The 25,328-nt window shown below is 46.3% G+C and overlaps 1 pseudogene; it reads left to right on the top strand.

Moving 5' to 3' along the window:
• Positions 1-2,637: 2,637 nt before the first annotated feature.
• Positions 2,638-2,756, top strand: LOC136660895 (5S ribosomal RNA; annotated as a pseudogene).
• The last annotated feature ends 22,572 nt before the right edge of the window (positions 2,757-25,328 follow it).

Below are 25,328 nucleotides of genomic sequence, written 5' to 3'. Positions count from 1 at the left end.
CATGGGAATGATTAGAAGTTCTTCCTGATTAACACTAGACCTCTTGCCCTATATAATTATGTCATGTCCAACTGAGACCCCAATCCGGTGCTTGGCAGCATGGCTCCGTGCTGCTGAGCACTGTCGCAAACGTGCCATAAAGCACGTTTGCGAGCTTCATTGCCAGGCTCCCGCCCATGCTAGCTCAGCGCCAGCCAGTGCTGGGCTAGTGCGGGGTGGTCAGCCAGCTTCCGTGGCTCGGCGGTCTCCCAGACCGCCAAGCCGCGGCATGATAGGCAAGGGCAGGGACGGGGGCGGGAAGGAGGCGTTCCGGGGAGCAGGGAGGTTAGCGGGGCAGGGAGGAGGTGTGACAGGGAGGTGTGATGCAGGGAGGGGGTGGGCTAGGGGCGTGCCTGGGGGAGGGATGGGGTGGGTCCGTGGAGCTCTGCTCCACAGGATCCAAGGCACTTGTATAGGGCTGCACGCCCTACACGAGTGCCTTTAGGTAAAGTGAGCAGCCCCACTGCAGGGCTGCTTATCTTACCTGGGAGAAGGGGACAAAATTCCCCTTCTCCCAAGGCACCTCCCGCAGTAGCCCAGTAGGCGCAGGATCCGGTGGCAGTCGTCAGTGCCGCTGAACCTGGGCGCCCCGGGCAGCTCAGGATTGGGCTGCCCGACTTTATAAACCACAATTGTGTGCCAAGCACAGTCAGGGTGAATGTTTTCCTTATCTTTTAGATTGGCCTCTTTTTTATATCAATTCATCACCAGTTAAAAATTCTCTCCCCCCCATTCTAGTCATTTTTCAAAGCTATTTTTTCATTATTTTTTATTTTTTAAAATCAGGGCTCAGCATGCTTCAATAATCTCTGAAAAGTGAAATCGCACACCCACTCTCTGGTTCCTTGAGAAACGCTCCCTTATTAATGAGCACAATAAAGGGGACTTTTTGTGCATGTTTTTTTAACAAGTGCCAAGAACCGCATCAGTTATCCACTGGTGAAACTGCCAAAGCTTTTAAACAGCTGGCAGTTTCCATTATTTTACAAAGGCAGCATTTATAGGATGCTTAATTGAGAACTCTGAAATCACTGTATGCTACATTAGTCACCATTCCAACACTCTTAAGTTTAAAACAAGTTATAGTTTCTTCGTTGCTATTTATTGTTTGATTGATTTAGGTGATTTCTATACTACTCTTGGTCACAAAGATTCAAAATGTTTAACACGAAACACAATCATTGACATAGTGAAACACCAGAGGAAAAAAGCAATAGTAACCTCAAACTTTCAGATGATGGTGGTGGTGGTGATGATGATGAAGACTGGACATCAGGAAAAAATTTCTGACAGTAAGGGCAGTTCGGCAATGGAACAGATTGCCAAGGGAAGTGTTGGATTCTCCCTCACAGGAAATCTTCAAGCAAAGGCTTGACAAGCACTTGCTGGAGATGTTCTAGGTCTAGGAGGATTTCCTGCTACAGGCAGAGGTTGGACTAGATGACCTTTTAGGTCCCTTCCAACTCTGTGTTTCTAAGATTCTATGATTCTATCTCCAGTGCAACAGCTCCAGTACAACCCAATGCCTGTGGATATACCATAAACTCTGTGTGACACTTGAAGGCCAACAGCATCGGAGAGGAATGAATTTCTTATGAAAAAATTTAACAAATATTTGTGGCCCTATGGAAAAAAGATAAATCCTGTGTACTATTCCAGATGCCAAGGAGACCAAAATAGATATGACTCAACTAAATAAGTCAAATCATGCCAGTTCACCCATTCCATTTGTCACTGTAATAATCAGGAGTGCTTATTCTCCCGGTGAGTTTGTTATTACAGCGGCAGTTTTCAACCCTTCCTGAGATTCAGTCCTCACAGAGATTAGATGCTCCTGCTGTGTCCACTTATTGATGTACCGTCCAAATTCTCAACAGGTGAATAGCATAACTCAAACATTTAAAAAGTGCCTTACCCTTTCTGTTGGATTTTTGCTTTCCAATGATACAATCTCACTGGGAGCTAATCACATTTTTTTCCAGTTTTATAAGTTCTCAACTCCCAACCCTAAGCATGTTTGCTCAGAAGTAAGTCCCATTATATCAATGTGGCTTACTCCCAGGTGAGTGCAGATAGGATTGCAGCCTGTTTACTGAGGCTGCTAATTAACGGAGACTTAAAAAGCCCAAGATATGATGGGTAGTTAATTGTCCCTATTTTATAAATATATCCATTATACAACTGAGTCACTTTTATGGCAATTGATTTTATAAACGAGCAGAGCAATGAGGTTTGGGAAGGGAGGAGGTGAAAATTCTTCAGTGTCTTGTTACAAAATAGGATGCAAATATTCTGAGAAGGTGACAAGTACCAGTAAGACAGACAATTTGGGAGTAAAATAAGGAAGCCACCTGAGTCAGTGTACAATTTGAGAGAAGTGTGTATGTAGAGCTTGCATAAATAGGTGGCAGCACAAAATGTTGCAGCTGAACGAAATGTGATGACATTCCGATGTTATGAATTAAGACTAAAACATTTGTAGAAAAAAAAAATCACCTAATTCGCTTGCCTTTGATGAAGCATTTCAGTTTCCATCCCTTCTGACTTACTCAACTGCAGTTCTACTTGTTAGCCACTAGGGGGCGGTCATGGACAGCAATTTGCAAGTCCACTACCCTGCACATCCCTGATCTTGTCTGATCTTGGAAGCTAAGCAGGGTCAGGCCTGGTTAGTACTTGGATGGGAGACCTCCTGAGAATACCGGGTGCTGTAGGCTTACACCATAGTCTTTCGAGACTGAAGGTTGCCAACCAACCAAGTTGGTAGCCAAATGGTAGCACTTGATGTGCCCCAAATGTTTCCAAATCAGTGGCGTCGCTAGGGGTTGCAGCCTCACTGGGTGACATGCATGGAGGGGGGGACACGACTACTGGCCAAAATTTTTAAAATCTTGGGATTTTTGAATTAAACTATCGTGCTATATATAATTCCATGTGTAATTTCATGCAGAATGAAATAAACCACATTGAAATATCTCTATCAAACATTATAGCAAAAAAAAACACAAAAAAACCAGCAGGGGTGGGGGGATAGCGTATCACCATGCCCACTGCCCAGAGTGTTGCCCTGTCCACTGCATGGGAGGAGGTCCATCATGGGGGTGACATGCTGGCTTGCCACACTGGGTCAAACAACCTAGAGACGCCATTGTTCCAAATGGTGGATAGGCTGTTTTTTTGAGGCATAAGAACAGGAAGGTCCCAAGACCTCCCAGTGCCGAGGCAAGCCAAATGCTGCCTCCTCCTATTTAGTCCCAGTCAAAATATGGTTCCCTTTGGGGCTCTGAGTCCTACATGATTGCTGATGATTCTCCATATCACCACACCCCAGCAGTCTCCATTTTCCTGTTTGCTGTCTTCAGCAGCTCCTTGATCTTTCAGCCAGGGCCAGCCTTAGAAGCTGCAGCAGTGGCATAGCTAGATGGGGGTCAAAACACTACATTTTTCAGGTGCCTGCACTCCCTTGTAAAGCGGCCCCTCTCACTTGCTGTCAGAGCCATACCAGGTGGTGGGAGCAACACAGAGGCATCTCCTCCACATTGCGCTTGGTGTCCTGAATAGCTCTGAAGGTGAGGGGGAGATAAGTGCTGCTTTACAGAGGTGTTCAGGCTCCTGGAAAAAAACATAGCATTTTGACCATCCTCTAGCGACTGCAGTGATCGGTGGGGCCCAACTGAAAATATTCTTTGCAGGGCCCCAGGTTCACAGCCAAGATCTGTAGAAGTTTTGCGATATAAATAAAATTTATTATAGACTTTCTATCTCTATGGTAGAATGGAAAGCAATCAAAATGTGCCCTTAAAAAAGTGCGTGTGAGTTAATGGACCAAATGCATCTAAGCCCATTTTAATATACAATTGCAGACATGTAATTCCAAATTTCAAAATATAAACAGGCACTACTGACTTCAGAAGAAAATTAAAATTGTTGCTGTTCTCTATAAGACCTGCAATGTGGCATTAGATGTCTATTGCAATTTGTTTTTGCTTGCATTTGACAAGACTAGAGTAGGTTAGCCTAGTTTGGGACCCCCTCAGGTCCAGGGAGTTCCAACTGGGAACAATTGGTCCAATTTGCTTAAAGCCAACAAAGACGTCAGAACAACTTCTTTGCAACTCTAGCTCACTGGTAGAGTACATGCTTTGTAGGCAGATGGTTCTGAGTTCAATCTCTGGTACCTCCAACTAATACTGGGGAAATCCCGTTTGAAACCCTGGAGATTCGCTACTAGTCGTCAGTAGCACCAGGACTCACTTTTTAAAACAACACTATCAGGACCTACCTAGCTTAATGAAACTAAAAAATAGTTTCACTTTACCAGCCACTCAAGCCTCTGTTTTTTATCCTTTTTACTATGTTAGCGAGGGTGAGAGTGCCTACTGGATCATTTGTTGAAAGTTCCATATTTATTGGATAGGGACCATTCTGGTGGTCTTGCATTCCCCTTTGCCTGATCCTTTATAAGAGCCAAGCCACATGTACCTACTCATGAGCAAAGGCAAATATGTGGCTTAGTTTTACTTTCCATAGGGTTGAATACATTTTTTCACCGTCAGCTTGGACGAGGGAGAACTTCCTTCTCAAGTGTTTTTGGGGGACTGCATTCACTGGATCGGGACCATTCTGGTGGTGTTTTGTTCCTCTCAGCCTGCCCGTCAAAGGAGACTGAGGCACATTCATCTACTAACATGTAAACACACACAAGTGGCTAAGTATTATTTCCCATAGGGCTCAATACATTTTCCTTGTCAGTGATCAACTTGTCAATTTTAGCTACAGGAGCCACCAACCATCAGGTTGTGACCCACTGGTGGGTCCCGACCCACAGTTTTGGGAAATAGTAAGCTAGGTGGACCAAGGGGTTGAGGGCCCAATCCTATGGTCCGCACCGCACCCCGGCGGTGCAGACCACAGTTGCAAACGTGCCGTAAGGCACATTTGCGGGGCTAAGTGCTGGGCTCCTGCCAGAGGTTGCTCAGCTCTGGCCAGCACTGAGCCGCCACCCGGTGGGCACCCGCGTTCAGGAGCTCAGCAGTGCCTGCCACCGCCGGGCTGTGGAACGGCAAACGGGGTGGGGACAGGGGCGTTCTGGGGAGGGGGGAGTCCAGCGTGACACAGGGAGGGGGCGGGGAGGCTGGCATGATGCGGGGAGGGGGGGCATGCCTGAGGCGTGCCTGGGGGCGGGCAGGAGGAGGAACCGCGGAGCTCCACTCCACAGGATCCTCGGCGCTTGTGGAGGCTGCGTGCCTTACACGAGCGCCTTTACTTTAGTGGCGCCCTTTGGGCGTCTCTAAAATGAGTAGCCCCATTGCAGGGCTGCCTCCCTTACCTGGGGGAAGGGGACAAACGTCCCCTACTCCTGAGGTGTCTCCCGCGGTAGCGCCAGAGGTGCTGGATTCGGCGGCAGCCCTCGTGGTGCCACCGAGGGGGGGCTTCCTGGGCAGCTCAGGATTGGCCTGCCCATTAGGATTGGGCAGTGGCTCAGTATAAAGGTATGTTCTACCTTTCTTCTTCTTCTTCCTCTTCACCACCCAGCAAAGGCTGGTTCTGCCCAGGGTAGCATCCCCAAGTCGCTATGGCAAGTGTCAAAATGGATCACTCGAGCAGTCAGAAGACAGAGCCTTCTGGACATGTGGGGGCTGCTTCACAGACTCTTGTGTGAATCAGTTCACGATGTTTACTCGGCACCGACAGTTCTCTGGAGGACAATGTAATGTCACGGTCCCTGCCTAGAGGGCTTATCAACTCTGTTTGACCGACAGGCCTGGGATGAGAAGCAAGATCAGCGGCTGGCAAGGAGAGGAACATCCAATTATTGATAAAAGACTCATCAAAGTGGAACCTGGCATTTACCTGAAAACAAGTTTTATTTTTATTTTTTACCTTAGTGTAGCAGTCACGTCGCCATTAAACATTTACAGTGTTTAGCTATTCTTCAGATAACGGGCACCCAAGCTGCTTCACCATATGCCCAAGGGTTAAAGATCTGAGTTCTCTTTGACACGGCTGTAAATGGCTCATCAGTAGTACTCAGATGCCATTTCCTTTTCCATCTTTAACTCTGAAGACATTTTTCTGCATCTTGCCAAGCAATCACTTATGGCAGGCTGTAAACAATGGATTTGGAGAGAGAGAGAGGGGTTGTCAGCTCTCCCTGCTCATCTCCAAAGAACTGCAAAAGAAAAAAGAAAATTCCCCTTTCAGAAATAGTGCTTTATTAGGAGCCAGAACCAACCTGGATTTATCTCAGTCTTTTTACAAATTTAGGACTTGGAAAGAAAAAAGTCTAAAGTTGAACTTTACAAGTAGCCATGCTGGTCCATTGTGGGGAAACAAATGTACAGCTGAGCCATTTTTATCTGTGGGTTCAGAACCCACGGATGTGGGGGGTGTAATGGAAGATCAGAAGATCATCAGGTGGATAATGTGGTGTTGACAGCGATTCCCTGTTTTGGCAGCTGTTTGACAGCTCTGGGAAGGGCAGGGCTGGCTCCACAGCTGTAATCAATCAATGGAGACTCTGATGGACACCTGAGCTTCATTTGACCTTGATGGGACTTTGAATGGACATGGACTGAAGAGATGGCTCAGCTGAGCCTAATTTGGACTTAACAAGGGGCTAGCAAGGTAGCTCACAGCTGAGCTGCATTTTGGATTATGAGACATCCAAGAATAAAAGGCAGCTTCAGAAGGACCAAAGGCTACCCTGACCCAGAGGAGACCTGACCTGATCGGAGTTTGACCTTGGACTGGGAATGGACTCTGACTTTTGCCTGCTGCACTTGTGAGTTTGAGGGAAGCTAATTAGCCTTAAGCGGGCACAAGGCCCAGTGGATTGGGATTTGGCAGAACAGGGGGCTCCACCTGACCTCCGGAACAGGACCAGAAGCAACATCCAGTCATGTCCGGGAGGCTGACTTTTGGCTTCCAGACATCTGAAATGTATCATATGTGGCTTTTACATGAAGCAAGTTTGGCCACCACTGCCTGAAGGCCCAATCCTATCCAACACAGCTCTGCCAACAGGGTATGTGCTGCATGCTGCAGAGGGCGACAGTCACAGAGGTCTCCTCAAGGTAAGCAAACATTTGTTCCCTCACTATGGGGCTGCGCTGTGACTGCATGGGCACTGGAATGTTGGATAGGATTAGGTTGTTAGGGCCCAATCCTAACCAGTGCATGCCGGCTCACCACCGCCGCGCACTGTCGCAAACGTGCCATGAGGCACATTTGTGGGCCTTGACACTAGTGAAGCACTAGCACCAGTGGAGCACCGGTGCTCCAGCACTCAGTGGTTGCATGGACCACCAGGCAGTGGAGAGGTAGGTGGGGGCATGGGGGAAGGTGGGAAGGAGGCGTTCTGGGGCGGGGGGAGGCAGAGGGAGGGTGGGGAGAGGGTGGGGGAGAGGCATGCAGGGTGCAAGTAGTGGGGTGGGAGGGAGACAGGACTATCCTGAGCCTCTGTGTTGGGCTCTGAATTATATGCTGACCCCCAGGTCGTTGCAGAAGTGAGTAGCCCCATTGTGGGGCTACTCACTTTATCTGGGGGAAGGGGACAAAAGTCCCCTTCTCCCAAGGAGGTGGCAGCAGCTGCTTGGGCACGCTGGGTGCAGCGGAAGCCATTTTCTGTGCCACTGCAGCCCTGTACGCTGGGCAGCTCAGGATTGGGCTGTAAGTTCACTACTATAGCTAAGTGTTGATATAGATTTTAGGGGTTAACCTAACTTCTCTCAGAGGAGGAACATTAGGAAAAGCATGACTAGTGTTTTTCTGTTAAAAACAAGGTAGAAAATGTCAAAATGACCTGCAGAGAGAGAAAAACATGTGCGTCATAGCTTTCCCAAAAGGAACATTCCAGGGTCTTGTGAAATCAAAGTGCAAGCCAGAACTTCTCCATACATGGATAACGGACTTCCCAGTTAGGGCTAGAAGCCAGACACCAGTATGCCAAATAAGGAGAGGGAAGTAACATGAATATCACATGGGTCACTTGTTTTTCATAGAGTACAAGTACAGGAGTTTTGGGTGTGGTTCGAAGAAGAAATCAAAGATCCACCATGGAGTAACTTAGAACCTGTATCCATCCTAATCCTATTCTTAATCTGTAAATAGCATGTAAATAAATTTTTCTATATGCTTGTAAAGAAGTCTATGTCTGCTTAGCATTTTGACCCAGAGACCAAGTCCCAAAAAATCTCTCTATCAGTGTAAGTACTTGTAATTCTAACACCTGCTTATGTTTCCCTTGTTTATCTTTACTACAATTTCCTATCCTTCCCTCCGTTGTTTCAATATTTACTAAACTCTTTTAGGTAGGGCAGGGATCAGAGTTTGGCCAGATCAGCACCCCATCAGAGGGCCCATCTCATCCTGCTGACCCCTGAACTCTCAGTACTAGCTGCAGTGGTGATGTCCAATGCGCCATTGGGGGTGCTTGTGGATTACAGTGCAGGCTTTTCTCCAGCCTGGTGCTGGTACTGGAACAGGGACCTGTATTTTCATCTGCAGAAAGTGTCATGCACATTGATGGTGCTCGAAGAAGAAGAAAAGAATATGGGGGGGGGGAAACTGGGCCTGATGAAATCCACCCCCCCCCGGGACTGTATTTTATAAACATCTAAAGATGGAGTCAGGCGGATTTATACACTCTTGATGTTGTTCAACCGCTCTAGGTCCCAGACATGATCTCAGGGTGCAACCAGGCCATGAAGATGAGGTGATTCAATAATGGCAGTAACTCCAACTTGGGAAACATATAATCTAGCAGTTTACCCTGCTCCATCTCCACCTCTGATCAAAGCATACAGCCCTTTGGAACCCAGAAAGCAGAAGCAAATGAACTTGTGGTAGTTCTTTTATTTTATACTTAGCCAAGCTGCAAATTAATTGTTTTACTAGTCAGAGAGTCAAAGAAAAAAACAGTATTACCTATAATACCTGATAGTATTGCCTAGTGGTTGGTGGGTATTCCAACAGGAAAGAAAAAAAATCTTTTGTACGAGATGCGTGTAACTGAAACCTAAAATCTTTCAAGGGGTTTGATTTATGATTTGCTCGTAAAAGGAAAAGAGCCACAATCAAAAAGGTTTAAAAAATGATAATCCTTCCATTCAGGAGAATCATTATACTCTATGGAAAATTGGTTTGGAGAAGAGGGAAAACAGAAGAAAGTAATAAGCTAGCTTTATACTTCATTCAAGGTGTAGATTGTTTGAAATGGTTTTGGGAGAGCAGGGGGATTAAGAGACCTGAGATCCAAGCCTGGTATAATTATGATCCACATTTGTATCAATACTGCTTGTGGCTTTATCACCAGGGCAGCACATATTTACAGAGGGCTGCATTGATTTTGCATCTGTGCACAAAAACCCTACCGTGCTGATGTGTAGGTTCCAGATTAACAATTTGCAGGCCTTTATGGGGGAATAGGCTTCTGCATTTGGTCTGTAATTCATGGGCTTTCACCAAAGCCTAATAAAATCTGAAAGTACAGAGGTTTATAGGTGTTCTCTTCGTGTTTGCAGGTCCAGGAAACAGGAGTCAAAGGGGAGGAGATGCATTTCTTCAGTGCCGGCCTTGAGATTTCCCCCAAGCAACCAGAGAGTGAAAGATTAGCCCTGGGATCCAATCCATATAACTAGGTCAGTGGTTCCCAGATTTTTTGACCATGACCCTAAATCCAATTTTCCGGTCATCTCATGACCCATGGAGTTGGTCCGTGTTGGTAATAAATAAATAATTAAAATTAATTTGGTTAATTAAATGAAATGAAACTTGCCACTTTTTTTCACCAGCTGCCATGATGCTACTTCATTTGGTGGGTGAACTCTAAAAAGGTCTCTCTCTCTCTCTCTCACACACACACACACACACACACACACACACACACACTGCTTGATGTAACTCCAAGTAGTTTTTTAGGTCAGGCTCTGCAGAACAAGGCCTACAGCATGGGCTCACATGTGGTGCAGTTTTGAGAACACAGCTCCGCATACTGCCCGTTATCTCTAACACACCTTTCTCTCAGCCTCTGCAGCCAATTGGGTGAGTCAGGCAGCTTTGTGACTATCTCCCCCCCCACCCTACATCATGCATTGGCTCACCTGAGGATTACTGGCTTCCGTTGGAGCTGGAGGTCACTCCAGGAGGCTCTACGTCTGCATTCAGTTGCCAAGCCCTCCAAATATTTCCTGCGACCCTTGTCCAGGTTCCAACCCCAACCCAACCACTGTACTAGGTCAAGAAACTGCAATGTTCTCCACTTAGTTCTACAGATAGGACCAATAGTTAGATATGGGAGGAACTTTAGACCCAGAGATCTTACGCACTTGGACCTTACATCCAAAGCATGTACTCTTCCAAATTTGCATCATGCCCAGGCTGGTCTTTTGACACCTATTCAGCTTTTCTTCCCATGATTTCTGGTTCATCAACAGTTACTATCTTTCTTAGATAACAGGCCAATGCTTGGAATCCCCAACCGAAGCAAGAGCTAGGAACCATGGAACGCTATTCAGGTGGTCTGTGATGAGACCTGAACTGTGGTCTCTTATTTTGGGTCTCATTCACTTCATCCTGGAGATTATAGTCAAGAAAATAATCCTGATTATAATAATTATAATCAGATAATACCAGTGGCACAGCTAGAGGGGGTGCAAAGCACTAAGTTTTGCAGGGAGTCTCACTGCAGCAAGCAAGGAGGCCCCTTCCCTTTGGAGCTATTCCAGGTGGTAGGAGCAAAATGGAGGCACTTGCCACCCCGCCTCCCTGCAGTCACCTCTTTTTTTTTGCTCTGGGAATGGCTCTGAAGGGGAGGGGGCCTCTTGCACGCTGCAGTGAAGCTCCCTTCAAAAATTAGTGCTTTGCACCCTCTTTAGCTACTCCACTGGATAATACGTTATATTGGGCATGGATGCATTATAATAATAACAGTAATAACAGTAATAACAATAATAACAATACAGGCATTTATATACCGCCTTTCTTGGTCTTTATTCAAGACTTTATTCAAGGCGGTTTACATAGGCAGGCTTTATTAAATCCCTTATTAAATAGGGATTTTTACAATTTCAAAGAAGGTTCTTTCTTTCAAGAACGACTACATTCAAGGTGTTTCGTTCTGATCTGGCTTCACATTCTGTCCTCCATCCTCCCACGCTCAGAGCAGATGGGATAGCTCGGCTTCAGCTCATCAGCTGCTTCAAGGTCGCACGGTGCCGGTGGCCTCGAACTGGCGACCTTTGGATGTTATCTTCAGGCAAATGGAGGCTCTACCCTCTAGATCAGACCTCCTGCCTATTGCAACGTCAGTGAAGAGATTGTCAGCCCAATCCTTAGCTGCCCGGTGCACAGTGCTGAAAATGGCCACTGCATCCTGCACGCTCAGCAGGTAGTGCTGGCAGCTCCTCGGGAGAAGGGAACTTTCACCCCTTTCCCCCAGGTAAGGCAAGTAGCACTGCAATGGGGCTACTCGATTCTGCGGTGACTCAAGGGTCAGCGTAGAATTAACAGCCTCTGTGTTGGGCAGGTGGCCCAATGCGGAGACTCAGGATCTGGTCCCGCCTCCCTCCCGCCCAACTCCCTCCCCCTAGCACGCCTTCTCCTCGCCCTCTGTCCACCTCCCCCTGCCCCAGAATGCCTCCCCCCACATCCCACCTACCTCTCTGCTGCCTGGCAGTCCATTCAACTACCAGATGGTGGAGCACCGGTGCTCCATCAGTGCTTAGAGCCACAAACGTGCCTTATGGCGGTGAGCATAGGATTGGGCCCTGTGTCCTTTATTTCCTTCCTCCTACATCCTAGATGTATGCAGGCAGTATATTGGTCAGAAGATTAGAATGTGGGTCACCAGAAGTGCCTTAAAAAAAATCCACTGTAGCAGTTGGCATATATCTTTGGCTTCTTCACTGCCAAAGCTGAAACTTGAACACATGTACAGAAAATGCAAACAGTCACATTTGCTTTTATGGGATGAAGTCTTCAGCTGTAGTGGTTGTGGCATTGGCTCCTGTGATAGAAGTTAAATCGAGAAATGTCACTAACACATTCAAAGATGCAAAGCTGCTTGAAATGTCTCCGGCTTAAAATGTTGGCAGTAAATGGATAATGCATTTCTAGAGTACATGTGGTGGGGTGGGGAATTTTGCATTTGGTGCTGATAAACAGTTCCCAATTAAACTGTTCCCAGGCAGATTAAAAGGATGCCGCGTATTGTTACTTCTACCTTAAATGCTACTTTAACATTTGTCTTGGAAATGTCATTGGTGCTGCATGGTGAGAAAGTGTGGCAGATACTGTGAGTCGGATACACCTCCGTAACTATTTATGCCCATTCTGGAGTTCTTGAAATCTCTAACATTAATGCATTGAAATAGGTGTGCTTAAGAGGTTCTGACCTGCTGAAGAGGATACTAAACATTCATGCCCTCCGAGACCATTCCACTGAAAAAGGAAAGAAACCTGTTAATGCAGCAGCATTTCCCAAGCGATGAGTTGCGACCCACTGGTTGGTTGCAAGCCCATGTGCAGTGGGGTTATGACCTCATGTTATCAGACTGCTTTTGGGAAGCCCTAGAGGTCTCTCCTGGGTCATGCAAGGTGGCCCATTCTACTGGCCTCTGTGGGCTTCAAAACGGCCCACAGAAGCAACCAAAAGTGACAATCAGTTACTGAACACAACTTTTGGTTTGACTAGAAGTAGCTTCTGGTCACTTCTGCAGGCCATTCTAAGGCCTGCACAGGCCAATAGAGTGGGTTGCTAGCCTCATGCGGCCCGGAAAGGGTCTGTGGAGTCTCCCAAATTGATTCTGGCACCACTAGGAGCATTGCATTGCAATTCATTAAAGAGGACAAGATGGGTTACAGCAGTGGAGTTACTAGGGTTTGCATCACACGGTACGAGAACTCATTGTGTCACCCCCATGAAGGACCTTCTCCCACACAGAATAAATTCCACAATATCATACACACAACCTAAATGCATTGGCGTCATTAGGGTTGGTATAGTCTCCACTCATTCATTCATTCATTTAATGAATGGATTCAGAGCCAGGGTGGTGTAGTGGTTTGGGAGGTGGACTCAGACCTGGAAGATCCAGGTTCAAATCCCCCTTCAGCCATGAAGCTTCCTGGGTGAACTTGGGCCCATCACTTTCTCTCAGCCTCACCTACCTCACAGGGTTGTTGTGAGGACAAAAGGAGGGGAGCAGCTGTGTACACCACCCTGAGCTCTTTGGAGGAACGGCAGTATAAAAATGTGAAAATAAAATAAATAAATTTAAATATTTAACATTACAGGTCACCCAACAAATCACTAAGCAACCAAAAACTAGTGCCCAACTTGATGGCACTCACACAACTGAATAAGAGTTCTAGTATTAGCTCTGATACATAGAAATGAGAGCAGACATACACTAAAACCTCATTGGTTCCCTGCTGTCAAGGACATCTTCAAGAGGGATCTGAAGGCCTTAGGGATGGACCTCAACAAGTGGGAAACCCTGGCCTCTGAACGGCCCGCTTGGAGGCAGGCTGTGCAGCATGGCCTTTCCCAGTTTGAAGAGACACTTGGCCAACAGACTGAGGCAAAGAGGCAAAGAAGGAAGGCCCATAGCCAGGGAGACAGACCAGGGACAGACTGCACTTGCTCCTGGTGTGGAAGGGATTGTCACTCCCGAATTGGCCTTTTCAGCCACACTAGATGCTGTTCCAGAACCACCTTTCAGAGCGCGATACCATAGTCTTTCGAGACTGAAGGTTGCCAACTACAACTACTACATAATAACACCTCATTGGCTCTTGGAACAGTCAGTTTTAATGGTCAGTTTTGAGTTAACAAAATCCACTTTTTGTTACATAAGGCAGTTGTGGTTTCCTTTTCTGATTATTTGTCTGTAACTTTTGATAGAGTGCAAGTATTTAAACAGTTTGTTTCATTGCATTCTGAATGGAATTCCACATTGAATGATATATAACATGATGGTATTATTCGAAAACACCAAACTTTCACAATTTTGGCTAGTAGTAGTGTGTGTCCCTCAAATACATCATCCAGAGCAGTCCACACACCCTTAGTGATGCCACTGGATCGTGGATCTGAAAAGTTTGGGGACCACTGTAATAAAGCTTCCACAATTTTAAATTTTGTTCTATGATGTACACCTGCTGCTAGGGAAGAGCATTGCTTTTGACTTACAACTTCCAAATACTGCAAGATCTTTGACTGAGCACATGAAGGCTCAGGGATGTGGTCACTGTGCATCATCCATGGCTACGTCATGATAGCAGGACAGATATTAATAATATTAATTTTGTGGGCAGTTCCTTTCCTTGATCAATAATCCAGTAGCACAGTGAGCAGAGAATCAATGACTGTCCCACAAATATCTGACTTTGATCCCCGTGGCACTTTAGGGAAATTCAACAGCCTGGTCTGCAGTTGGAACATAGGCATCTAAGTAGGCATGACTAGTAGAAACAAAATCCACAGGAGGCGGCAGGACTTCTAACTAAGTTTCCCGTCTCAAGCCAATTTACATAGCTCAGTGCAACCCAAGGTGCATTGCAAAGGGCTTCTCTTGAATGCATCTGTTTCGTCCCATAGTCCATAGTGGGCCTGCCATATAATGTCTCAGCTAGTGGTTAATAATGAGATGTTATGCATTCATGCTTGAAATTGTGTATCACTTTTGATTAAGCATCTTGCACCAAAAATAAGGAACGGCATTCTCATTCCAAGCTCCCAATGTATTATGCAAGAGCTTAAGAGCTAAACTTGTTAGAAGTAATCTATGTAAAACTAAGGGAACAGAGGCAAGGGAAACCAAAGCAGCTATGTTGAATTTGGACTCCATCCTTCAAAACTCAAAGCCCAGAAGGAAACCTGCCCATCATGGTAAAAGTGGAGGTAACCATTTAATCAGGACGGCCTGGTAAAATGTCACAGAATATATGTAGTTATTGGAGAGATGTCTGGTGCCTTCAGGTCCTGCTTGCTAGTTTTCTGAAAACATCTGGGTGACCTCTATGAGAAATAAAAAGTTGGACAAGATGACCCTTCAGCAGTGCTATTTGTAGGTCCTTATCTTCTCAAATCTCTATCATGGAGTTATCTCAATAGGGACATGCAGAAACCATAGCTTAGGGGACCAATGTCATTTCTCTTACGGAAACAAATCTGGTTTCCTTCGAACATTTGCAGATGTTTTGTTGGGGGATGAACCCTGAAATTCGGTTTGAATTCCACTGAAAGGGGGCCTTCTCATAGGTGGCCTTAATGAAGACATCTCAGTGGTGGGGAGGGAAGAAGATGGGAGGTGGTATGGGGGAGGGAAAGATGGATTACAAAAGTGGTAGCTTGTACCCTTATCCCCATTCCCTCTATGCCAAAATAGCTGGCGCAGATCTGAGGATACCTTTTGGGGAACGTGGAGTCTGAGGTCTCTGTGACTGCCGTCCTACTGCAGGATGTGGCACATGCCCTGTTGGTACAGCTGCATTGGCACTGGGGGAGTTAGGATTAAGCTCTTAGGATAAGAGCTGTAAGTCACATAAATCGTGGTCCATTCTTCAATAAGTCACTTATCTTGGGTATTGCAGTATGTAGGGAGGCTCATTCGCTCCTGAGCTTCTGCATAATTTTGGTCCAGTTTGAGATGGCAATGGAGCCATGTCTAATTGCTTTAGATGTTTCAATCCATCTTAGCAGAGGACTACACTTTCCATTGTTTTAGATAATTTTCCTTCAACTAGCTTGGAAACCCAACCATTCTGCTTTGCTTCAGGACAACATCCTTTAATTGCTTGATACTGTTCAATGATATCTCCAGCATTTTGAGCGAACACCACGTGATTTCAATTCACTTTCCCACACCTTAGCATAAAAAAGCACTCCAGCTGTGATCCTGTGCGTGTTTACTCAGAAGTAAGTCCCACTGCTGAGTTCAGTGAGATTTGCAAGCAACTAAGTGTGCATTGGATTGTTCCCTTATTGAATTGTCACTAATCGAATCATAAAACTTCTTGAAATGAAAGCAACAGCAGTCATTAAAATGTTAGTATGAGGTGGGGAGGAGAATCAAAGATGTTTAATTTAATCCTTTACTCTTTTTAACTGTCTTTAGAGCTAAAAAGCTAGACAGTTCTTTAACTCAGTCATTTCAGAAATAGTATAGGCTTAAAGGAATACAGTTCCAACTTCGCCATTTGGAATCCAACAGCAATTATCTCGGTCTACACCACACACACGCGCACACACACGCACACGCACACGCACACACACACAAGTTAGGGTCAAATTCTATCCAACACTCCAGTGCCAATGCAACCATAATGAGCCCAAGGTAAGGAAATAAATGTTCCTTTACTTTGAGAAGGCCTTCATAACTGCCCCCCACCCACGGTAGGAGGCAGCACATGCCCCATTGATATGGATGTATCAGCGCTGGAAAGTTGGATAGGATTGGACCCTTACTTTTGTAGCCACTCAAGTGTCATGGCCTCCCCCAGAGGATCTTGGATACTGTTGTTTGATGAGACTACTCAGTCCAAATGTTTGATGGGACGAAAGGAAATTGGGCCAGCTCCCTAATGAGATCTATGAACTGGGCTATAATTAAATTCAAATAGCCATATGAAACATCCTTAACCTCCTGGATGACATTTGAAAGCACAGAGCGTCTCCTTCCAAGTTCACTCCCCCCAGATCTCTCTCCTATTCTCCCTTCCTTCCCCACTTTAGCCATGTGGTTCAGAAAACCTGTATATCATTTTATTAAATTGTATAGAAATGTTGGGTGACAGAGCTCTTCCTCAGCCCCCACGCAGCCAGCTATGTTTACACCAGCTATCACAAATACAGATGAACACAGCAATGTTTAAGAGACTGCTGAGGGTACAATAACAAGGTAAGTTACTGGCAAATTATTTCTGTTCTTCAAGCGTATATTTTCTCCCCAGAAGCCATCGTTATCCTGCCACGTAACATATTAAGATGAGATTTGCCTGCAAGCCGCAGCATAGTCCAAGGTCACCCTTTAGAGATCAGAAAGGACAATCAGATGCTTTATTTACTGTTTGCACTGGGCAAGAAAGACCCATGAATATTTCAGAGAGGATCTTTGTTTTAATTTTAACATTCCAGCTGTAATTATACAAGCCCCATTCATCTGGAGAACAAGCCCTAAGAGGAAAGGTTAAGAGAAAGGCTGGAGGAAAGCTCCAGCAGAGGTTACAAGCCATGGTGGGTATGTACAGGCAGAGATTAGCTGGTCATACATCATGAGGGCTGGGTAGGAATTCTTTACTGTCATCCAAATTGGCTGTGGATGGCAGTTTTTTTTTTTTGCCTACCCCAGACTGGCAAGGGAGGGAAGGCGTGTTCAGTAGGTTTCCTGCATTAAAATTTGGTCACTGTGTTTAATAAAATGGCCCAAGTTAAACCCAAGTGCAGTCTGGTGTCTTCGCTGGGGGTGGGTGGGTGGATGCAAGGATCAACAGAATGCCAGTTACAGGGGAGTGGCAGGGAGATGCAAGTACCTTGTGGTCTTGTGTGCTCCTCCAGGCCTCTCATGGGCCACTGTGGAATATAGGAAGCTGGACTAGAGGGGCCCTGGGCCTGATCCAGCAGGGTTTTTTCTTATTTTCTTATGTTTTAATTTGGTAAGCTTAGCCTAGAGAAGAGAAAGCTGAAAGGTGGTATGATAGTGCTCTTCAAATACCTGAAGGGCTGTCAAATTTGTCCTCAACTGCCTTTGAGAAAAGAACTAGATCTAATTGGTATAAATTGTGAAAGAGAAGAATCTGTTTGGACATTAGGAAGAAGTTCTAGAAGGAAAGATTATTTCAGCAGTGGAATAGATAGCCAAGGGAGGTGGTATGCATGTGGTGCATCATGCATAATGCACTCCCCTGGGTGTACAATTCTTGGTGTATGCCCATCCTTCTATATCTTGGATGTAAAATGCAGTGATGTAGCTAAGTTATGGTAGGGGGGTACATTGGCCCCCACCAGAGTAAAGTGTTGGTTTTCTGCCGTCTGCCCTGGGATGGGGGGGGGGTGACAGCACTTATCAGAGGCAAAAAATTGGCCCTCCTGCCTGCCCTTGCCTCCATTTGGGTCCAAATGGAGTCATTTCCAGGGCCAATGCTGCACATGCTTGGAGGATAGGGGTGACAGCGTAGGCACAGGGGGGTGATGCGATGATGCAGGGGGTGACATCACACACCTGGCCCCAGGTACCCACCCCCAGGTATGCTAATAGTATGCGCTGCCTCTGACGCATTCTCGGCATCACCTGGCAGGACAAAGTTCCTAACAACACAGTCCTGGAATGTGCTGGAATCCCTAGCATCTATGCACTGCTGAAACAGAGACGCCTGCGTTGGCTCGGTCATATCGTGAGAATGGATGATGGCTGGATCCCAAAGGATCTCCTCTATGGAGAATTTGTGCAAGGAAAGCACCCTACAGGTAGACCACAGCTGTGATACAAGGACATCTGCGAGAGGGATCTGAAGGCCTTAGGAGTGGACCTCAACAAGTGGGCAACCCTGGCCTCTCTTTTCCCAGTTTGAAGAGACACTTGGCCAACAGTCTGAGGCAAAGAGGCAAGGAAGGAAGGCCCATAGCCAGGGAGACAGACCAGGGACAGACTGCACTTGCTCCCGGTGTGGAAGGGATTGTCACTCCCGAATCAGCCTTTTCAGCCACACTAGATGCTGTTCCAGAACCACCATTCAGAGCGCGATACCAGAGTCTTTCGAGACTGAAGGTTGCCTACTACTACCCTGTATTTTATTTTATTTTTCCTCTCGCCATGAATCTCTGGATCCAGTAGTGCAGATTCCCAAAGATGGCATATACACATTGCCTTTATATGAAAAATCAATCTCAATATCATCTTTGCCGTCCTTAAGGGCAAGCTGCGTTTCAATAGAAAGTTTACAGCATCTGGGCTGAAGTCAGTGGCACGATTAATAATGCATCCTTTTTGTTGTTGTGGAGAGCTGAAGCAATTTCTGCTCACAGAGGCTTCTTCCTCTCCCTTTGATTGGATATTATTTGATCTCTTCCACAATAAACATTTTCGTGTTACATCCCAGAAAGACTGGGTCATCGTCTTTATATGGTCTGCTAATAGAAAGAAAGATGAATTAATTCCGTTATCCCTCACCTTTGCCATGCAAAACATCCTTGTGCATGCTGACTAGGTATGATCTGAAGAGCATTTTAATAGCAGGGCTATTTCTCCTATAAACAGGCTCTAAACATGGTATCAATAGCAGTGGCATCACTAGGGTTCGCGTCACCCAGTGCGGGATGCCACCCCCCTGCAGTGGGCGGGGCAACACCCCAGGTGGTAGGCGTGGTGATGTAACATCACTCCGCCCCCACTGGTTTTTGGCTGTACCTTTTGATAGAACAAAGATAGAACACATTCTGCATGAGATTACACATTGATTGATGTATAACATAATGGTATTAATCCTTCAAACTGTGATTTTAGTCACTAGTGGTTTCACACACACACACACACACACACACACACACACACACACACACACACACACCCTCCACTTACTAACTTACTAACACCTTATTGCAGCAGTTCTCAAACTTTTAGCACTGGGACCCACTTTTTAGAAAGACAGTCTGTCCAAGAGCCACTAAAAGTGAGGTCATGGTGGAAGTGACATCATCAGGCAAATTAAAATAAATAAGTATAAATAATTAAAGTAAAACAAATAATTAAATAAGTAGAAGCCAGACCAGGTCCACCAAGTGAATTTTTTCTGTAGCCTGCCTGCAATAACAGCCCCCCTCCAAAACCAGTAAGGTCTTCAACCCTACCCAGTGCCCAGTTCAACTTAACAACTTCTGTTTAAACCAGATCACTGTCAGGATCCACCTGGCTTTGCAAGTCTCAAAATAGTTCACCTTATCAACTGAAGCCTCTGTTTTGATCCTTTTTAGTTGGGGGGGAGGCTTCTGGAGCATTTGTTGAGCTCCAGTCCCATCAGATCAGGACCATTCTGGTGGCTTCATATTCCCGTTTGTCTGGCCTGACCACCAGCCAAGGCACATTTGCTTACTTGTGAGTAAACGCGACCTTCTGGCTTAGTTTCGCTTTCCATAGGGCTCAGTACATTCATCTGCTTGGAGGGAGGGACTTCCTTCTCAGGTGTTTTTTTGGGCTGCATCCATTGGATCAGGACCATTCTGGTGTCATTGGATTCCTCTCCACCTGCCCTTTCTGACGGACTAAGGCAGGTTCACCTACTCGCAAGTAAATGCGCAATATGGCTCACTTTCCATAAAGATCCATACATTTTTTGTTCTCCGGTTTTTTGGCCATAACTTTTGATAGAAAGGAGATATTTCACTCCGGTTTTTTGCATTTCATTCCGCTCGACATTCCACATCCAACGGTATATAATATGATGGGGTTACTCCTAATTTTGTCTACTACTTTTGTCTACTAATTTTGTGAAAGAATTTTGTCCCTGCAGCTCCAGTCATCAGCAGGACCTGTCACTCTCATCAGTGCTTATGCACCGACTCTGTCGTCTTCAGCAGAAGCCAAAGACAAATTTTATGATGACCTGGCCACCACTATCAAGAAGATCCCCGTAAAAGAGCCATTGTTCATCCTCGGCGACTTCAATGCTAGAGTTGGTGCTGATAACAGTTCGTGGCCCACTTGCTTAGGTCAGTTTGGCACTGGAAAGATGAACGAAAATGGCCAACACCTGCTAGAGTTTTGCTGTCATCACGGTCTCTGTGTCAGCAACACGTTCTTCAACACAAAGCCCCAACAAAGAGTCTCTTGGAGACACCCAAGATCAAAGCACTGGCACCAGCTCGACCTGATTCTCACCAGACGCTCCAGCCTTCCCAGCATCAAGATCACACACAGCTATCAGGGTGCTGCCTGCGACACCGACCACTCGCTGGTGTGCAGCAGAGTGAAACTGCAAACAAAGCGACTGTACCACACAAAAAAGGAAGGAAGACCTCGCATTGATACGAGCGAGACCCGGGATCAGAGAAAAGTGGAGGAATTTGCACGAGCACTTGAGGAATCTCTTCCAGGCCCAGCCAATGCAAACGCATCCAACAGATGGGAACATTTCAAGAATACCGTTTACAACAATGCCTTGTCCATATTTGGCAAGAAGACCAACAAGACAGCAGACTGGTTTGAAGCCCACTCTGAGGAGTTGACACCAGTCATTGAGGAAAAGAGGAGAGCTCAAGCAGCATACAAGGCCTGTCCCAGTGATCGCAACCTGCAGGTCCTCCGAGCTGCTCGCAGCAAAGTCCAGCAGACTGCCAGGAGATGTGCTAACGACTACTGGCTCCAGCTCTGTTCCGAGATACAGATAGCAGCTGACACGGGCAACATCAAGGGGATGTATGATGGTATCAAGCAGGCCCTAGGTCCAACACAGAAGAAAATTGCCCCTCTGAAGTCTGCCGCAGGCGAGGTCATCCAGGATCGGGCGCAGCAGATGGAATGCTGGGTGCAGCACTACTCTGAGCTATATTCCAGAGAAAATGTAGTCACCGAAGAAGCGCTGAACAACATTGAGTGCCTGCCTGTGCTGGAGGAGCTTGACAGTGAACCAACCCTAGAAGAACTTCACGTGGCCCTGGACTCCCTTGCCTTTGGCAAGGCACCTGGAAAAGACAGCATCCCTGCTGAAGTCCTAAAGTGCTGCAAAGAGATCATCGTCACTGAGCTGCATGAAATCCTTTGTCTCTGCTGGAGAGAAGGTGGAGTACCTCAAGACATGAGGGATGCAAACATCATCACGCTGTACAAGAACAAAGGCGACAGGGGTGACTGCAACAACTACCGTGGCATCTCTCTCCTTAGCGTTGTGGAAAGTTGTTTGCCCGAGTTGCACTAAAGAGGCTCCAGGTACTTGCAGAGAGCATTTATCCAGAATCACAGTGCGGATTCCGAGCCAACAGGTCCACCACTGATATGGTATTCTCCCTTAGACAATTGCAGGAGAAATGCAGGGAACAACGACAGCCACTCTTTATAGCCTTCATAGATCTCACGAAGGCTTTTGACCTGGTCAGCAGAGATGGCCTCTTCAAGATTTTCCCCAAGATCGGATGTCCACCCAGGCTCCTCAGCATCATCAGATCTTTCCACAAGGACATGAAGGGCACTGTTGTCTTTGATGGCTCCACATCAGACCCTTTTGACATCCGAAGCGGAGTGAAGCAGGGCTGTGTTCTTGCACCAACCTTGTTTGGGATATTCTTCGCTGTCCTGCTGAAGCAGGCCTTTGGAACTGCAACAGAAGGCATCTATCTCCGGACCAGATCAGATGGAAAGCTCTTCAACCTCTCCAGACTGAGAGCAAAGTCCAAAGTCCAGCTGAAATGTCTGCGTGACTTCCTCTTTGCCGACAATGCAGCTATCACTACCCACTCTGCCAAAGATCTCCAGCAGCTCATGGATCGTTTTAGCAAGGCCTGCCAAGATTTTGGACTGACAATCAGCCTGAAGAAAACACAGGTCATGGTTCAGGATGTGGACTCACCTCCCTGCATTACAATCTCTGCACATGAACTGGAGGTTGTCCATTACTTTGTGTACCTTGGCTCAACGATCTCCGACACTGTTTCTCTTGATACCGAGCTAAACAAACGCATTGGTAAAGCAGCTACCACGTTTTCCAGACTCACAAAGAGAGTCTGGTCCAACAAGAAGCTGACGGAACATACCAAGATCCAGGTCTACAGAGCTTGCGTCCTGAGTACACTTCTATACTGCAGTGAGTCATGGACTCTTCACTCACAACAGGAGAGGAAACTGAATGCTTTCCACATGTGCTGCCTCCGACGTATTCTCGACATCACCTGGCAGGACAAAGTTCCAAACAACACAGTCCTGGAACGTGCTGGAATCCCTAGCATGTGTGCACTGCTGAAACAGAGATGCCTGCGTTGGCTCAGTCATGTTGTGAGAATGGATGATGGCCAGATCCCAAAGGATCTTCTCTATGGAGAACTTGTGCAAGGAAAGCGCCCTACAGGTAGACCACAGCTGCGATACAAGGACATCTGCAAGAGGTATCTGAAGGCCTTAGGTGTGGGCCTCAACAAGTGGGAAACCCTGGCCTCTGAGCAGCCCGCTTGGAGGCAGGCTGTGCAACACGGCCTTTCCCAGTTTGAAGAGACACTTGGCCAGCAGGTTGAGGCTAAGAGGCAAAGAAGGAAGGCCCATAGCCAGGGAGACAGACCAGGGACAGACTGCACTTGCTCCCAGTGTGGAAGGGATTGTCACTCCCGAATCCAGAACCACCTTTCAGAGCAGGATACCATAGTCTTTCAAGACTGAAGGTTGCCAACTACTACTCCTAACCACCACAATTTTAGCGTGTCATCCCCCCAAGTGCGCATCACCCCCCGTGCACGTCACCCAGTGCGGACCACACCCCCCGCACCTCCCTAGCAATGCCACTGATCAATAGCCTGTTGATTTCCTTCAGGTGTGCCGACCCCATGTTCTGAATCAAAATAAATAAAATAATGAATGAATGAATGAATGAATGAATGAATGAATGAATGAATGAATGATGGCACTTTCATTCAACAATGAATCTCAGGTTTGAGTCCCGGTATGATGTTTCATTTCTCAACAGAATCCTTTGATAGCATTTGTCCTGTGGCTCGTGAAACTGGTTCGGTATTTTTGGGAGCTGTGGAAACATAAAGCTGCCACTTTGATTCCTTCTGTCATCAAACTGTCCAGGTAGGTTTTGAACACAAGTGGAAATGGTGACTGAGTTTGTACAATCATTGTATATAGAGTTTTATCCCCCATGGGGACGTAATTATGCCTCTCTACGAGGCATTCCAGGCCTCAGTTATTGTTTGAATGACCTGACATATCAGGCCCAGGTTTTCTTGGTGTAATTGGCACTGTCCTGTCCATATGGCCAACTGGCCTTTGCCTTTGACAGTCGATTGGCAGGAGCACACGTCTCCACCCACCCACCCACCCACCTCCTTTGTTCCTCCTTTTCATCTTGCAAACTGGGAGCAAACTGGAAGTGACTTCCAGAAAACAGAAGTAGCTTTCAGAGCACTGGTTTCCAACCTGTGGTCCATGGACCACAGGTGGTCTGTGAGACCCTCAGAAGTGGTCTGCGAGGTCTCAGGGGGAAAAAAAATCACCTTTGATCACTTCCAGCAACTTGCCATGGTGATGGCATCTGCCCTAGATGGTGGTGGGCCACGATGACATACAGAAAGCTGGACTAGACGGGTCCTGAGCCTGATCTAGCAGGGCTCTGCTTATGTCCTTTCCTGCAGTTTGTAAGTGGCTCGTGTTCAGCGCTTCCTACCGGATCCAGCTGTTTGCATACCTGTGTCGTTGACATGTTCATTATCTCTTGTTAATTACTTTCAGTCTGGTAATCAAAACAAAACCAAGTCATCATCAGGCAGTATGATGGCACAAGACAACTGATCTGATTTCAAAGCACAACAGTGTTTTTTTTTTTTTTTTTTGTGATTTCAGTACTCAAAACAATGCGAGCTGTCCTTCTACCATTAATGGCAGAACATTTACATAATCACAGGGATTTTTGTGCTGTAATTGAATTTAGACCCCCTGAAGTCTATGAAATGTCATTCCCTACTAAAGAATACGGACCACATTTCGGCTAGATCATGCCGTGCAACTTTTGGAACAATGCCAAAATTTAGAGCTCCCACTGAGTTTCACTCAAACCCACATTTCAGTGACCCTTTAGAGGAGCACAGCTGGGCAAAGCAGCCGGAGAATTTCCAAAGAAACAAAACAGAATTTGCAATTAGATTGTATGACAGCCTTATAATAATCATCTATGCTAAAAGAAGGAATGATTGATGTGTGAATTTGTGACTTCGCAGATTTGCCTTCCTAGAAATAAACCATTCAATTTTTAGGAAGTCTAAAGAAAGCCCTTTTGCCATCATTTCTCCTGCCAGCATTTTAAAACGATGCCTAGGGAACTGAAGTGTCGAGCAAACAAGCTGTACTTAACAGTATTCGTTTCAAAGTGGCTGCTCACTGCAGCTTAAGAAGATCTCTGCTGGATCAGCCCAGCTGGAGCTCCCCTCTCATTGCATGAACGTCCATCATCCTGTTCCTCACAGTGAACATTAGAACATAAGAAGAGCCTTGCTGGATCAGGCCAAAGGCTGATCTAGTCCAGCTTCCTGCATCTCACATGGCCCACCAGACACTTCATGGAGCACACAAGATAAGAGATCTATATCC

Source organism: Tiliqua scincoides, chromosome 9 (genome assembly GCF_035046505.1).
Source record: "Tiliqua scincoides isolate rTilSci1 chromosome 9, rTilSci1.hap2, whole genome shotgun sequence".
Lineage (NCBI taxonomy): Eukaryota > Metazoa > Chordata > Lepidosauria > Squamata > Scincidae > Tiliqua > Tiliqua scincoides.
Note: the sequence above shows the minus strand (reverse complement) of the source record. Positions and strands in the feature narration are given on the sequence as shown.